The 16,761-nt window shown below is 39.2% G+C and overlaps 1 protein-coding gene across 3 annotated transcripts in view; it reads right to left on the bottom strand.

The window, feature by feature from the left end:
• atxn1a (ataxin 1a) overlaps positions 1–16,761 on the bottom strand; it is a 111,225-nt gene that overhangs the window by 29,165 nt on the left and 65,299 nt on the right. For 2 of the 3 annotated variants that reach the window (XM_017454485.3, XM_053675343.1), the window contains exon 3: positions 6,826–6,938. The exons of the other annotated variant lie outside the window; for it this stretch is intronic. The gene's annotated coding sequence lies outside the window, so the exon portion shown is untranslated. The remainder of the gene's footprint in view (positions 1–6,825; positions 6,939–16,761) is intronic. 3 annotated transcript variants of the gene reach the window in all.

Here is a 16,761-nt window from a genome sequence, read left to right as displayed (position 1 = left end):
TCAATATTATATCGCCCAGCCCTATTCCAAACAGAAAAATGTTTCTTTTTGGAATCTTGTGTTAACAAATAAGTTTCTTTTTAAAAGTCAGGTTACCCAAAAAAAAGTGAAAAGGGAGAAAGAATTAATTCTGATTGCATCATGGATATTTGACAGCCAATTTCTGATAACAACCTGAGTCGATTAGGCTTAGGTCCATTTCTCTATGGAATGTTAATATCAAACACCTTGATGAAAGTTGTAGGCAGATGCACAGTATCCAACATGATCATATTATTTGATTAAATATATTTATGGCTTCTTAAAGAAGAGGTGTCAAAGTATGTAACAGGCAGAAATCCCTTTAGGCTGACAATTGCCACAAACAGTTTTGCACTCAAGTCTCCATCAGTGAACAGTGGATAAGTTCAACAAAACAGACTTTATGTGAAAACTGTAATGAATTTCCTGGTTACACAGCTGCACTATTTGACCATGTAGTATTAGCACAGTTATAGAAGGGATTTATTTATAATCGCACTATCCGGTGTCACCCAGATGAGGATGGGTTCCCTATTGCGTCTGGTTCCTCTCAAGATTTCTTCCTCATATCGTCTCAGGGAGTCTTTCCTCGCCACCGTCGCCTCTAGCTTGCTCATTAGGGATAAATTTATACATTTAAAATCTATATCCTGAAGTTATACTTTTCTTTAAAGCTTCTTTGGGACAATATCTATTGTTAAAAGCGCTATACAAATAAAACTGAATTGAAATCAAAACCTATATTCTGGCCAAAACCCAGCCGTTCTGTTTTCCAGACTTCAGCCACAGCAACATCTGATGGGTTTTCCCAGTCTACCATACACATTCATGCTCAAAGATTCAACAATGACTTCATCACTTTTTGTAATTGTGTGCTTTCTCTGAAAGTCCAGAACCTATTGCTAACAAACACTTCCCATGAACAGAAGTGACCTGCTATTGAAAGTGTTCATGGCGGCAGTGTTAACCCCAGGGAGATCTGGAACTCTGAGCTCTTATTCCATGAGAACACAAGAACACCAACAACTGGCCTGGGGATACAAAACAGGTGTCTGTTTTACTGCCGGAGAAAGTATGATGTGTAAATGTGTGTGACTAAGGGTTCACAAGTTAAAGAGAAGACAGTAACACAACAGCATTCTCTCTCTCTCTCTCTCTGTCCAGTGCTTTACTCAGAGCCGTGAGCGTCCACATGGCTTTAAGTGGAGAAGGAGAGAAAGAGTGAGCCACAATGGAATGCCTCTGCTCCGCTTGCCAAGAACACTTTTCCCATGCATTAGAGAGCCAAGACTTCCCTCAGCCAGCCAAGAATAGCACCACTGTCCTGACACACTCACTGAGGCCTACACATGCACACGCATCCCTCATGTCTGGAGTAACAGAGCTCTTAAAGGCCCACCGGGTGCTTTCCATAAACTATAAATGAGATCTCGATCTTAAAAGGGCAGGTGGACAGTGCAAAAAAAAAAAAACCCCAAAAAGACACAGTACTCCACATTAGTTGTGAGTTATGAGTTAATAGACGGCTTGCTGAAAGTTAAAATAAGCATAGTGCATGTGAAAGTCCTAGTTATAAATTTCCCCACGATTCGTTCCGAGTTGCCAAATACAGATTGTGGTAAACACGTATTTTTATTGCATGATGTACTGCTTAGAGATCACCAATGCACATTAGGGAAGTCTCTAAAGTTTCTTACTGTACTTAAGTCTCATTTTGCAGATCTGTACTTGAGTTTTTCCTTCACCTAAAAGTTCGAGAGTGCTACCCAGTCCTGTTTTTTCACGGCCCAGAAAACTAAGCAACAAGGCTAAAAAGTGTTAGTTAAGATACTGTTAAGCTACTTAGCTAGTTAAGTGCATTAATACGAACTAAGAGCAGGTGCGTACTTAGCGCCAGGCAAAGCTAGGCCACTGCCTTGGACCCCCAGAAGCCAAGGGCCCCTAAAAAATGCAAACTTTTATATATTTTTTTATTATTAATGCTAAGTAACGTATGCTCTTATTTCAGTAGCATCAATGCAAGCCCTCTTCTCCAACCCCAACTGAATAGAGCCCCATTCCTATATTTTTCCTCGGGCCCCCATATCACCAAATCCGCCCCAAAGAATATAGGAGTATTATATTCTTCTTACAAAGTATTGAATGTAACCCATCATGTTTTGTGACCTTGACACAAAGTCAAGCAATTTATCCACAGTGTTCTGTCCTCGCATCGTACATAAATATTATTGTTCAAATCTGTCTGTTTTGCTTGCTATTTCTTTGGTATTTTCACATACCTACATGTTGCTAATGCTGAAAAGACAGTCTGTCATCTGTGTGCACAAATTAACGTCAACCAGACCGTACCTTAGCTGATGTGTGTAGTGCAGCAGGCAGTGGGATTCTGAAGCTGCACTATAGATACAGCATCAAGATGCATCGCACCACCGTGAATTTTCAACTATTAACAAAAAAAATGAAAGACCCAAACACAAAATCTGCTTGTCCCAGGTGCAAACGCTAATGATCTGCCCACCACCCGTAATACTTTTGACTACAGTTCAGAAGAAAAATCGATATGTTCCACTCACTACGTCTGTAAAGTTATCAGTCAGCTTCCTTTAAATATCTAAGGGACGTGATGGCACGAATGAGTCTTACTGCTACATGCACTTTGTATTTATCAATTGTATTGTGACAGCTACACTATATGGCCAAAAGTTTGTGGACACCTGACCATAACACCCATGTGTGGTTTTTCTTCAAACTGTTGCCACAATGTTGGAAGCACACAACTGTCTAGAATGTCTATGTTTGCTGTAGCATTGCAATTTTCCGTCACTGGAACTAAGAAGCCCAAACCTGTTTCAGCATGACAGTGCGCCTATGCATGAAGTGAGCTCCATGAAGACATGGTTTGCCAAGGCTGATGTGGAACAACTTGATGTGGAATGTCCTGCACAGAGCTCTGACCTCAAATGCACTGAACACCTCTGGGATGAACTAGAACTAACCAAACATCACTGCCTGATCTCACTAATGCTCTTGTGACTGAATGAGCACAAATCCCCACAGCCACACTCCAAAATCTAATGGAAAGCCTTCTAAGAAGAGCTGAGGTTATTATAACACCAAAAGGGGTGACCAACTCTGTCCACACACTTTTGGCATTCAGCTAGTTTGTATGGTCAGAGTTATCATCATGCTAGCTAACATTTGCGATATTAGGAATATAGCTGTTGTTAGTTAGCCTTTGGCAATGTTTTCCCACGTTCCCCAGTTCTTTGGTGTAAAAGGCATTAATTTAACATCAGTCATTAAAATGGGTCTGTGATCAGCTCTCTTTTGTGATTCTTTCTTGTACTTTATTTATTTTCCTACTTTATGTGTTTATATGTATTTTAATTTGAGTGAATAATTTGAAGCTGTACTTCAGATGGTTAGTTGCACTTTTACCTGAATGTGGGTTCATTTACCACCTCTGTACAAATGTTAATTCTCCTTGTGGCTTGTAATCTAATTTGGAACATGCACTGAACCCATGAGGGACGCAACAGATGACCGAGTGCAACAATAATCGGGAAAATGAAACACTGTCTCTGAAGAAAAAAAAATCGTCTGGCCTTCCTGCACAGTGTAGGAAAAAAAGAAAACAAACACACTATGTTTTAGAGCTTTAAACTTCAGAGAAAATATCAAGAGAGCAAGAAGAGAACCAATAGCAGTGTGATTAATTGCTATGCTTCACCACACACCTTCAGAGGCCAGTGCCCTTTCACTGAAGAAGAGACTGTACTTAAGCCCCTCTGGCAGAGTAGAGCTCTACAAAACCAGAGGAGAGAGAGAGAGAGAGAGAGAGAGAGAGAGAGAGAGAGAGAGAGAGAGAGAGAGAGAGAGAGAGAGAGAGAGAGAGAATCATTGAAATCATCTACAAACATTGTACGTCTCCTTTCACTGAAGAAGAGACTGTACTTAGGCCCCTCTAGGGGCTCTAGAAAACCAGAAAAGAGAGAGAGAGAGAGAGAGAGAGAGAAAGAGAGAGAGAGAGAGAGAGAGAGAGAGAGAGAGAGAGAGAGAGAGAATAATTGAAACCATAGACACACTTTTGTACATCCCCTGATCATCAAAAGTGTCAGACAACACACATTTCCATTGTCCAAAGTACATGCTGACACCCCCCCCCCCCCCCCCCCCCCCCCCCCCCCACACACACACACACACAGCAGGAGGCAGCCTTGGCATTCACTCACCCAGACCAATCAACACCCAACCAGAGTAGAAGAGGAAACGCTACAACTCCACATAATTAATCACACAGCTCACAAAAATTAATGACCAAGACACAGGAATTGCCAAACACACTAAACGACAATATTCAGTAATAACCATCTCAACATGTCTATACCTCCTCATAAAGTTAAACCATCTCAGCTAATCGAGCTTATGAAATAATAAATCTCACCATGCTATCAGAATAATCTGTTGCATGATCAAATGTATAACACTAGAGGCACTGCCATTAGGGGCAGCTGCTTTAACAATATGATATTTATATCAAAATAAGCTTTTCTGTGAGAATCATGAGAATCATTTCTGTACTTCAACATCGACTAACTTCACTATTAAACCGTTGTGCGATTTCATCAGTCTTTCAGGAGTATCGCTTGTCACACTGTATGAACTGATCCAAATGAAAACGTGGCTGAATTCTACAGCAGAATGTGTAATAAACACGCTCTCCATGTCACATAATATGATGCAGATCCTCTAATGATAAACACATGACTGAAGAAAATGACTACATTCTGCATGTCATCAATCTAAATAGTTTATTGTATCATTTATTTGTAATATTGTAATTGTAATTGAATGAAAAACATTGCACACGTTGTGGTACATATTTTAGATGTTCCAAATTCATCCTCAGCTGAACTAAATATCATTACGTGTATAATCAATATCGTGTGCCATTTCTGTTGTGTGGTTAGATGAAAAAGTTTGAAATCCCCATGAGCTCTGGTTCAAAAAATAAATAAACAAATAAATAAATAAAGAAGAAGAAGAAGAAAATCACCTCCATTTTACAATTTATTTACCAATGAAGAAAAATTCCAAGAAGTTATAAATTAAATGTTGGTATATCTTGCAAAACATAAGACAATATAACAAAACAAAACAACAACAAAAACATTCTGAGTCTTCAGCGTGGCTATTCGCATTAAAGATATCTTGAATGAAGGATTTATTCGAATATTATGTAACATATGAGAACATTAAGCCTATTTCTAGACATATTTAATCATTTCAAGCTTAAAACGATCTTATTCTATTGGCAGATCTTTTTTCTTCTTTCTAGAAATAAATACTTGAAATACGCAAAATTATCTACCAATAGAATAAAACAAGTTCTAGCTTTAAATAAGTATAGAAATATCTAGATATAATCATATATTTGTTTAAAAAAATCAAGTAAAGAAATATTTGTTGCATTTGCCATATTCAGGACATTTTACTTGCTAACGTCTTTTTTGCAAGTGTTGGTTTACCTTTTTCTATTGCTGTATTTCTGACTAATGAATGAAAGAGTTTTGCAGGTATGTTTTCAGCCGTACACATTCACTGTTTTTGCTTTTTGGTTTGTTTAATGTTGTTGCAATCTGAAATCTAACCAAACCAAAGAGGAACCAAACCAAAAGTATGAATTTCAATAAATGGACTAAAAGTAATGGATAAATATCTACTTGGTATACATTAGATTTATTTATTTATTTATTTTTCAGTTTGAGGCCTTTTTTTATTTAATTTTAAGCGTATGCAATTTTTGTTTCGACTAATACTCTTCGTTTAATTTGCAGTATCTCATGTAAAAAAAAAATGAACAAAATTAATGTTTATAAAGAGAAGAACTGTTTCATGCACATGTACAGCTCACACAAATGAACACATTACTGGATAACAGGCTATTGACATTAGACTTGCCTGAAGCGTTTAATAATCACACTGTGTTATGTTGGTGTGTGTATGTGTGTGAGAGAGAGAGAGTGTTTGCTCGGTCTGTTTTCCTCTACACACTACACGTGAATCATGAAGGCACATTTTTCCCCGCCACAGGAAGAGAGCGGCTGGATTTTCCTGGAGGTGTTTTGCAAAAGCACGGCTCTGTGCTCATGAGTGCGTAGCGTTGTTTGGTAAACACTCGCTCTGTTGCCAGGCAGACCTGCACCTTGGTTGCACCAATCACAGCTCAGGATGATAGGCCAACAAGGTTAGTGCTGTAACGAGCACACTCTTTACACTAACTCAGAGACGGAGTGCCGTGCTGCCATGGTGTCCTCATTAAACCCCCAATCATGCCGCGCCGCGCCGTAAATAGAGCACATGCATACATAATAAACAGGAACGCACTTTATTAGCAGAATTGCACTTGGCAGGTCAGATTACTCATTAAACTGTGTGATGTGTGTTCAAATATTTTACCGTACAATCGTTTGAGTTATGGGGAAAACAGAGGAAGGATTACAGATCTCAAGGACCACAGATTTGTGTGTGGGCATGTGGTCATGGAATATCTGACAGGTTTTTATCTTGTGGGGACATTTGTCTGGTTCCCATGAGGAAATCTGCAGCTTTTATTTGAGAAACTAAAAGAGTCGAAAGGTTTCCATTTTGGTTACTGAGATTAAGGTTTGGGTTAGATTTAGGTGTCATATATCATCTACATTAATTATTATGCTAGTGGAAGGTCCTCAATAGGATATAATACAGGATTGTGTGTGTGTGTGTGTGTGTGTGTGTGTGTGTGTGTTGTCAATCCCAGCACACCTCATTCAGATTCAGTTCCTGTGTTCTCCTTCCAGTACGTCAGCGCGTGAAATGGCCCATGGGGGGATCTTACAATCCCAACACGGCACGTGTTCTCAGGCTTTCGGCTCCGCCTGCACACACAAACACACACACACACACACACACACACACACACTATTCTTAATTTGTGTGACAAATCCACTTTTTCGAATTTCTATAAATATAAATGACCTCACACGCAAATATATGATCAACTTGAGCTGACATTAAACAGCCTTCGCTACAAGGGCATTCCAGGACACACAGACACACATCAGTGATTTTGACACACACACACACACACACACACACACACACACACACACACACACAGAAATGATCTCCAATACTTATTATTAAGTTCTAGGTTCGTTTGCATTGTTCCTATTATTTAGTTTCCTTCAACATTCATCTTTACAAAGCGACCACTATTTCACGTGTCTGTGTTGCGCACGTACATGTTCATCAGTTGTAGCAGGGTTGCTGTGATTTTTAACCTATGTCATTGCTGGGTTGAGAAACAGTTCACCAACCAAAAATATCCAGCCAGCAGCAGTGCTGTGGTCGGAAATGCACGCTGATGGCTGATGAACACAAACTGTGCATGGAAATATTTAGTCCTAGTCTCTAATTGTGCACACAGACTGCCAGTTCAAAATCTTTGAACATGTGGAGTGCTTTTACTACAGTTTCTATTACCGTACACCCACTACTGGCAATTAAATAAGAATTTAATGTAATAAAAATGTCTTTGTATTTAAGGACTTGTTTAGTGTTACTCTAAACACAGAGTCACCAAGCAGCTTTACAGAAATCCATATGTAGATTTAAATCCGTAATGAACAAGCCAGAGGAGACAGAGGCAAGGATAAGCTCATTGAGATGACGACTGTCCTTTTGCTCTGGCTTGAGAGTTGAACATTGTGACAGTTCACGTTTAAGATGGAGGAAATGTGGCGCTCTGGGCAAAGTCCTGCTGGGAAACCTTGGGTCCTGGTATTCATGTGGATGTTAAAATGTGATTGGCTTTTGTGCTTGTGTGTGTGGAAAGGGGGGACGGGGTGTAATACTTGAGTACAAATAAATGAATAATTCATGATACGTTTTATAATAATTTGTGAATGATTAGAGGTGAATCATCTCTAAATTCTGTCTGGTTCTTTTATTGATGGCATACTGATGAATAAACCAAACTAAGCACTCTATGAAGTCGCAAACGGCCTATTTTACCCTCTATTGAAATCTTTACAATTTGTACTGCAAAACCCTGAAATGTCTTTGGATCATAACTACTGTAGCCATGGTAAGAGAGGACATGCCAACCCTCTGCGTCAGGTCTGAACGTTTCTATTTTCTTTACTTTGTGTAGAGTACAGCAAATGAGCACTTGGAGTAGCAGATCAGACATGCTTATACATGATACTGATGAAAATGTCTTGTCATGTTTCTTGGTTCAGATTGCGCAGAAGAGCAAGAGGGAAGCAGAAACCGAGGATGGTATGCAGAACTGGAGGAACCTCCAAAAAAGCACTTCATTAAAACTGCTGCGCTGGTCCCTGACCTCCGTCCACGACCATCCGCTTCTGCTGCCACAAGGACAGATGATAAAATGGTGACTTTAGTGTTTTTTCAGTTTGACCTCATTCACAAACACACACACACACACACATGTAGTCTGAAAGTCATGATTTCCCTTGATTTTAATCATATCCGGAGTAACTAGTAACTTGAGTAGTCTTCCCATCGTATACTTATTACTCTTACTCAAGTAATCATTAATATTATTACTTTTACTTTCCATCGTTATGTCTTTATCCCCACTGAACAGTTGCACCATGAGTGTTCAGCTCTGTCTGACCATCCAATCTACATGTTGGAGGTGTGAAAGCATCTTGGCCAAAACAATAGCAGGAATTATCCACACCCAACCCCAAGCACAGGTGCAAATGGCCCATAACCCTAAACCGACACCCTAAACCCAAAGTGTGGAGGCCATTCCACTGAACTACCCAAAAGATATTTCAAATGAAACTGCACGGAAAGTTTACAAAAACAAGAGACTAATAGAAAATCCAGAGACTCTATTTGCAGACCTCCATAAGGATGGCAGCACCAGTAACCTGATTTTTTTTTTACATGAATAAACCCCATGCATGACACAGAGCCATAATTTCAAACTTTCTCTCGGCTGAAAGGAAAGGCATCTGTGGGTGTTTCCAGCTAAAAAAATTAAAAATGAGGAAGACCCAACTATCAGCATCATTTAAAAAATACTAAAATGAACTGGGACTCGAACACCAGACGCTGGCATAGTAAACCCTGCATGTTGCCACTCCGCTATACTAGTCCACATGCTGTAGCTATGTTAATTTAAATACTATAGCTATTGTACCTGTACTACGAGACTCGAGCCCGGTTACTTTATATTCTTAAATCTTGTAATTAGATACTTGTTTAAACTGGGTTCATCATAAGTTTTGATGGGAAATGTAATATTTTTGTGAATCATTCGACCACACATTCAATTTTTTATTTTACTGCATTCAGCTACAGTATGTTGCTCCATGCGCCACCTGCTGGTTATTGTGTGAAACAGTGTACCACATGATCACGTGAAACGAATCACATGAAACTGCGTGAAAAAACGTGCATTCTTAAAGGCCACAAATGTATTTTGACACATATCACCCACCTAAGCGGTGTTGCAGACCAAGTACACCCAACTGCAACATTGTTGCAGACCAAGCAAACAATGCAACAGTATTCTCTAATGGCCTCAGCAGGATAATGCTCTCTGCCACTCTGCAAACATTGTTCAGGAATGGTTTGAGGAACAAAGAGTTCAAGGTGTTTACTTGGCTTCCAATTTCCCCAGATTTCAATCCGATAGAGCATCTGTGGGATGTGCTGGATAAACAAGTCCGATCCATGGACACCCCACCTCACAACTTACAGGACTTAAAGAATCTGCTGATAACATCTTGGTGTCAGATACCACAGCACACCTTCAGAGGTCTTGTGGAGTCCGTGCCTCAATGGGTCAGAGCTGTTTTGGTGGCGCTAATGTTGTGACTTACACAATATTAGGCAGGTGGTTATAATGTTACGGCTGATCGGCGTACAATTCAGATGAAATATACAGATTTTCCCTAGCTACAGAAATTCTCTCCATGCCTATAATCTCCTGCATGCAGAGCACATTTCATACAGGTCATCACCACGCTGTCGCATACCTTCAAGCCCGAAGGCACTTTGGTAATTGTCAGTTTGAATATAGACATGTCAGGCAGTCATGTTAAGCCTTGCAGGAAGTGGGAAAATAATAGCAGTCTTACAGTTGGCTAGAAAAATATATTACAAAAGTACTTTTCAACTCTTGAACTTTTCTCTGTGTATATCCTTGGATAAGCATTTTTTAAATTCCAAGCTTCTTTTTCCGTGTGAAAGTACAACTTGTAGAAAGTTTTTTCTCCTGATATGCTAACAGGCCACTACATGTAGTTGCAGGAGTTCCTGTGCTTTCTGCTCATTCTCCTCTTGTGTGGAGGTCTCATGGCAGCTTGCTTACTGTTCCCTCAGCTGTGGTCCAGCATCTGACAGATGGCCCAGGCAGAAAAATGCCTGACTCTTGGTTCAGCGACTCACCAAGCCACAGTAACATACCTCAGAAATGTCTACAATACCCCAAGAGTCTGGCTCTGCTTCTCATTCCTCACAGTGTACCACGGTCCGGGTGCACACATTTACAATTCAGAGCTACAGGTTTTTACATTAAGAGTCTCGAGACAACTTATATGGCAGAGATTTTCTCAAATAGATGAGCAAACCTGGGGCTTGGGGTGCAATTGAAAACGGAACAGACATTGAAAAATACTGGATATATAAAGTGAGAGCATATTTCCAGCCATCCACTTTTTTTTATATCAAGTGCTCTATTGGAGAAATGAAATGGAATGGAGCAGGACCACACCACATCACTCAAATCCAAATCGCTGTGATGAAATCAAGTGTGAAGAAATAAGACACTGAAAAAACTCCACACAAGCATATACACGCTTCAACTAGAACACAGACCAGGTGAATTAGGCATAAACACACACACACACACACACACACACACACACACACACACACACACACACACACACACACACACACACACACACAAACTCTTCTGAATAGAGGCTTTCAATCCTCTAAGCAGAGTAAATAAGTAAGCACACCTGCATGTGTGGGTGACAAACTAAGTGCAAAGCTGACGTCTGTCTACTGTACACACTACAGACATCACATTCCTTCCATAATTACTTTCAAAGATTCAGTAATCAAATCTATTTTTAATAATAATTAGCCTATAATTCTAGACAGCAAATATATGCAAAACCACTACAATATGTGTTCATAAACCTTTTTTTTCTAATGAAAAGACAATCACAGAAGCAATATTAGCTTCTTTTTTTTTTATTAAGCCACCCCAGCACCCAGTTTGGCCTTCCTATTCACTCTATAGGCTCACTACACAGGGTATTCCATAAGGCTATTAATATATATAAAAATATATAGCTATTAAAAAAACAAAAACATTAATTCATCTCTGTAACGGCTTCATCCTGATCAGGGTTGCAGTGAATATGGAGCCTATTCCAGGACTAGGTGTCAACGCTATCCTGTAAATATCCTATTAACACTATCCTCTGAACATATGAATATGAAAATAAAAAAATGTGAAAATAAAGTGGTAAGGCCCACTCAAAACCCCCTCTTTTTAAAAATAAAAATGTGTACAATTAGGCCTGTCATGATAATTATGTTATCGTACAATATATGGACATGACCTTGATCATTTTTGACCTCGATATTGCCCATCGTGTTTATACGTGTTTGCTAACCAAAGAATGAATGTCAACAACATTTTAGCCATTTGCTAAAATACTATGTCTAAACAGAGCACTAAAACATGAACAATGAATAAATAAAGCATAAAGAATTCACAATATTGTATTGCAGTAGTGTATTCATTGTAATGTTATTATTTATTCAACGTTATTAGTCAACGGCATTGTAGCTGATGATATCAGCCTATGTACAAATATATTATGGATATTTATTAGAGAAAAAGAGTTTTTTTTATTTCTTCCCACTTACAGAAAATATTTTATTAAACTGTCACTCAAGTTGACATTATTTACACGCCCACGTTTTTGTTTGTTTTTTGTTTTTAATTATTGAGATTTCGATTAAACCCGCTCAATTCAAGAAACCAGTTAAACATGCTAGTAATTATAAGAGGTCAATAAGAAATATAGCAACTTTGGTAATGGTATGTTGTGACTTGATTTCCACCACTGGAACAACATTTGGGTTCAGTCTATGCTTCACGGATCCCCGGGATACTTGGAAACCACTTTGTGAAACTGTGAGACAAACAGGAACTGAAACGAGTGTTCCTGCAGTGTATTGTATATTCTGAGAAAGCCAATTGACCGGTAAGATCTCTCTCTATTTCTCTAATACACACAGCGCCGACCGCTGGGCTACGTTCCTCGCTACATACATTAACGTGCACTCGCTCTTATTGTATCTTTTCCATGTATTGTCTGAAATGGAACAAGAGCTCTCTATTGTAAAGATATTAGAAAGCGCAGTGGGGGGTTGTGTAGTCGTGACATGAAGCAGCTCTCTTTTTTAGATCAAATTAAGCATTAATAAGAAACTGCTTCAAAAGAATTTGAAAAGAGAGTAATGCATACTAGTAAACAAAAGAATATCACTGAGCGAAAATAGATTCCCTTCCTTAACATTTACCTGCAACAAGAAAAGTAAGTGCACAGTTATCACCAGCACACTTCTTATTTCACAAATCAGTATGTTAACAGAGTTAATGTACGCGATGTATTACAGCCGCCAAAATAAATTTCACTGTTCAAATACTATTTAAACAGGAAATATATCCATATTTAAAGTATTACTTATAGTCATTAATTTCTGTGTAATCCGTTGAAACGTACAGGTATTTCCAGCATCTATTTTTGTCTAAATGACATTTATGTTTGCCTCACACCACGAATCCTGCTTCTGCCCTGCGTGCATGGAGTTTGCATGTTCTCCCAGTTTTTCGGGGGTTTCCTCCAGGGACTCCGGTTTCCTCCCCCAGTCCAAAGACATGCATTGTAAGCTGATTGGCATTTCCAAATTGGGTGTGTGATTTTGCCTTGCGATGGGTGGATAAGTAGGATGTGTAGGATAAGCGATGTGTAAGATAAGCGGTACAGAAAACGGATGGATGGATGGATGGATGGACATTTGTGTTGCCTGAGATAGGAAAAGGACTCTCAATAAATATCATTAACAACATAATTTATTTTAACATAGTTTTCAATCATTTTCTTACTGTAACTATACAACAAACAAACAAAATGTGTTTGAGAGAGAGGTGATGGTACATGTGAGTAATTTCGGACTATTGGAGTCTTTCCTCTTCTGTGGCTGAAGCTCAATTAAGAGTTATACTGAGCATTTAGAGCACAATGTTAGTATAGTGATGCTATATTGTTTACTCTTCTACTGAGAGAAGAATGAGCACTCCTAATCAGCTTATAATTTGATATTAAACATTCATCCATTTCTCTTCGTCACTCCATGCTGGCCTGCTGTGCTCTCTCTCTCTCTCTCTCTCTCTCTCGTTCGCTCTCTCTCTCTCTGTGAGTGATTGTCCAAGCAAAGGTCGACATTCAAAACCACACACTGCTAAAGTTAATACTATACCCTCATTAGTGAGAAAATGTTTTGACATACTATTCAGTACGTTACTTTGTGGTTTTGGACATAGTCAGTGACAGAGATAGGTCTTGTTCCAAGTATCACTCTGAAAGTATTATTTCATTTCCAGCATTACATTTTCAGCAGCCCCACCAAAATCATGGCCACAATTTTGGGTGGGGCAAACCAACATTAATAACAATACTAAACAGCCTCAAACAATATCTAAGAGGCTTGACTTATGCCATAGACTACTATCTAGTGAATTTTTTTTAATATCTCACAAACAGGCAGTTGCGAGTTGACAGCATACCATGATCCAGCTCACAGTTCAGCAGCTCGCCTTGAGCGGAGGTAATATCATTAACCAGGGTTGACAGGTTTCAGCAAAATTTCCAGCCCAACTACATTTCAAAAACCACATGAAATACCTGAATCTAGCCCAACAATTTGGGCACTGGAAAAGGGAAATTTTTTTTTTTCCTCAGCCATACGCAGGGGAAACAAGGAATTCACACATATTTCTGACTGCACCAACATTATCCACTCCATAATCCCTCTTTCCCTCACGAAATCTTTACAATATACTCTATTTTACAACAGAAATGGTTTTGTACCTCATAGACACAATGTATGTACTTACACTTTGCTCATCTGTGGAAACTTATTACATTTAATTCAGATTATTTGGTATAAATCAAAATCTTGGTGCTCATGGATTATTTATAAACTTGCACAATTTGGCTACCCTGTCATTAACTGCCCTGACTGCTCCACCTCCACTTAAAATGTTCATAGTGCAAGCATGAGCCAGAATGATTTCTGCCCCATGGATCTCTATTAGCACTGGTTGCAGTTCCTATTTTGACCACTATGATCATATGCAATAATAACTCTATGGAAGCTAATTAAGGCAGTGCGCAAGCCATGACTGTGCAAAATCTAGAAACGTGAACAAATCAATGGGAAATTGGATTATATCTGTCAAATAACTTTTTTTTAATCACTGGTCATTTCAAAGAGGTAATTAGTATTTCAGCAGAATTTAAAATGTATGGAGTCGTTAATAATGACTTTATGAAGATTAGTTGTTGAACAGCTGAAATAAAGACATGCTGCCACTGTTCATTTCTATCATTTTTACCATGAACAATCTCATGCAGAAATCCATACTGCTCCACCACAAGCCATCTCAGTACTACGCAAGCAGAAGAGAAGAGACCTCTGAGATTTGTAACGAGTAAATAAATAGTGATAGTAAGGAAATAAATAAATACAGGTATTCAACTTCAATAACACTGAAGTAAAGTTTAAATATCCCAAAATAATATGTACGTATAATAACATAGTACAATTAACCCTGGGTATACTAAGAAAATATAACTGGACCTGCTATTAAAATCTTTATGAAGAACAGAGCGATTGAATTTTCCTCATCAACTACAAAAACACTGGAACAGGTTATCATTAATATTCATATCAGTAATGGCTACTTTACTTCTCTCTTTTAAACATGAGATGATGTTGGGTGTGTGAGGTGTGTGTGTGGTCCTGCATTCTTGTCCGGTATATATATTCCCATCTCTCTCCAATTACACACACACACATGTAAACACACACACACACACACACACATATATTAGTTTTGCTAGATTTGTGAGGACCTTCCGTTGTTATATTTATTACTGTAGTTAATTAATATCGAAATACCTAACAATAACCTTAACTTCAGTCCCCAACCTTCAGGCTCTTTTTTATTACCAATAAAAGCTGGGTTGAAAACAATAATATTTATTTGTGAGGACAGTGTATTGCAAGGATATCTGGTACTACCCTATAATACCAAGGACATTTATTCCTTTGTGCTTACCCTTTACAAAGAACTATATACGTGCCCAATCAGACACACACACACACTTCCCACTCAAGGTCAGACAGCGCGGGAGTGATTGGAGATGACATCATTACTACAACAGCTCTAAAGACAAGATCAATAGACGAGTTGCCCTGGGCTGAGGCGTGAGCTCATCTTCTCAGCCAAGACCTGATGACTACAATCTTCCAATGTGTGCATAAAGTGAGTGTGTGTGTGTGTGTGTGTGTGTGTGTGTGTGTGTGTGTGTGTGTGTGTGTTGGACAGAAAGGGAAAATGCATTATACAGCACACACAAGTAAATCCAACTAGCAGGCTGGTATCTGAGCTGTGAATCCCCTACGATTTTAATAATAAGAAATGACTGTACACAACCGTTCACATGCTAAAAGGTGCTCCCAGCTTATCAGCAGCATTAACCCTCCTTTATTCTCTCTCACACACACACACACACACACACACACACACACACACAACACAGTGGCACCTAAATAAGGCTTAATTTACGTTTAGACCAAGCTTCAATGGTTCGCTGGAAATGTGGTATTTATAACTGCTTATGTCCTACATGCTGTTCCTAGTCCAACAAATAAATCACAGCGAGGTCAAACTCATAACTGGCAATCTCAAATCTCAATTAGCATTCAACCCCACTTCTCTGTTCCTCAGCGATGCTAAGGCAAAGCAACACTTAAGGTAGAGAAAATCACACTCATACGTTCCCTGCGTAAAGGCTAAATAGGTGCCGTATGGAAAGCTCTTCTGCCTGCTTAGACAAGGTGAACTGGAGAAGATTTATTCATCCCTACGCTGTGCTGTGCTTTCCTTTCCCCTCCTCTCTCCTCATTGTCTCTGTGGCATCAGTCTGATGCAGAGATAGTCACGTCCTCGACCTGTGCTAACGTAACAATCAGGACAAAAGCAGCAGTAAGCAGATAGCACCATGTCTCTCGAGTTACCACGCCGTACTGGAACAACCTCTAAGTCTGGGTTGACCAACACCATTGTCCAGCAATTATCATACAAAGCCATTCAGGACATAGGTGTACGTTACGATCAGCCACTGTTGTAAATCCAGCAGGTCGAGGATCGGTTTTCCCGTCCACTACTTAAAGTTGTTAAGGCAGGTTTGCTAAAATTCCGAGCTTAAACTTTGGGAGACAGAGCCAAGGCCGGCTTCTCCAAGATGTATTCAAGATGGCCACCCTAGTACATTACTGCATTCAGCTCTTCTGTCAGCTGTGTCCTAAACCACATCAGTATGAAGTTTCAGGCAGATATTT

This window comes from Ictalurus punctatus, chromosome 24 (genome assembly GCF_001660625.3).
Source record: "Ictalurus punctatus breed USDA103 chromosome 24, Coco_2.0, whole genome shotgun sequence".
NCBI lineage: Eukaryota > Metazoa > Chordata > Actinopteri > Siluriformes > Ictaluridae > Ictalurus > Ictalurus punctatus.
The sequence above is the reverse complement of the archived record's forward strand: the minus strand, read 5'-3'. Positions and strand labels throughout refer to the sequence as shown.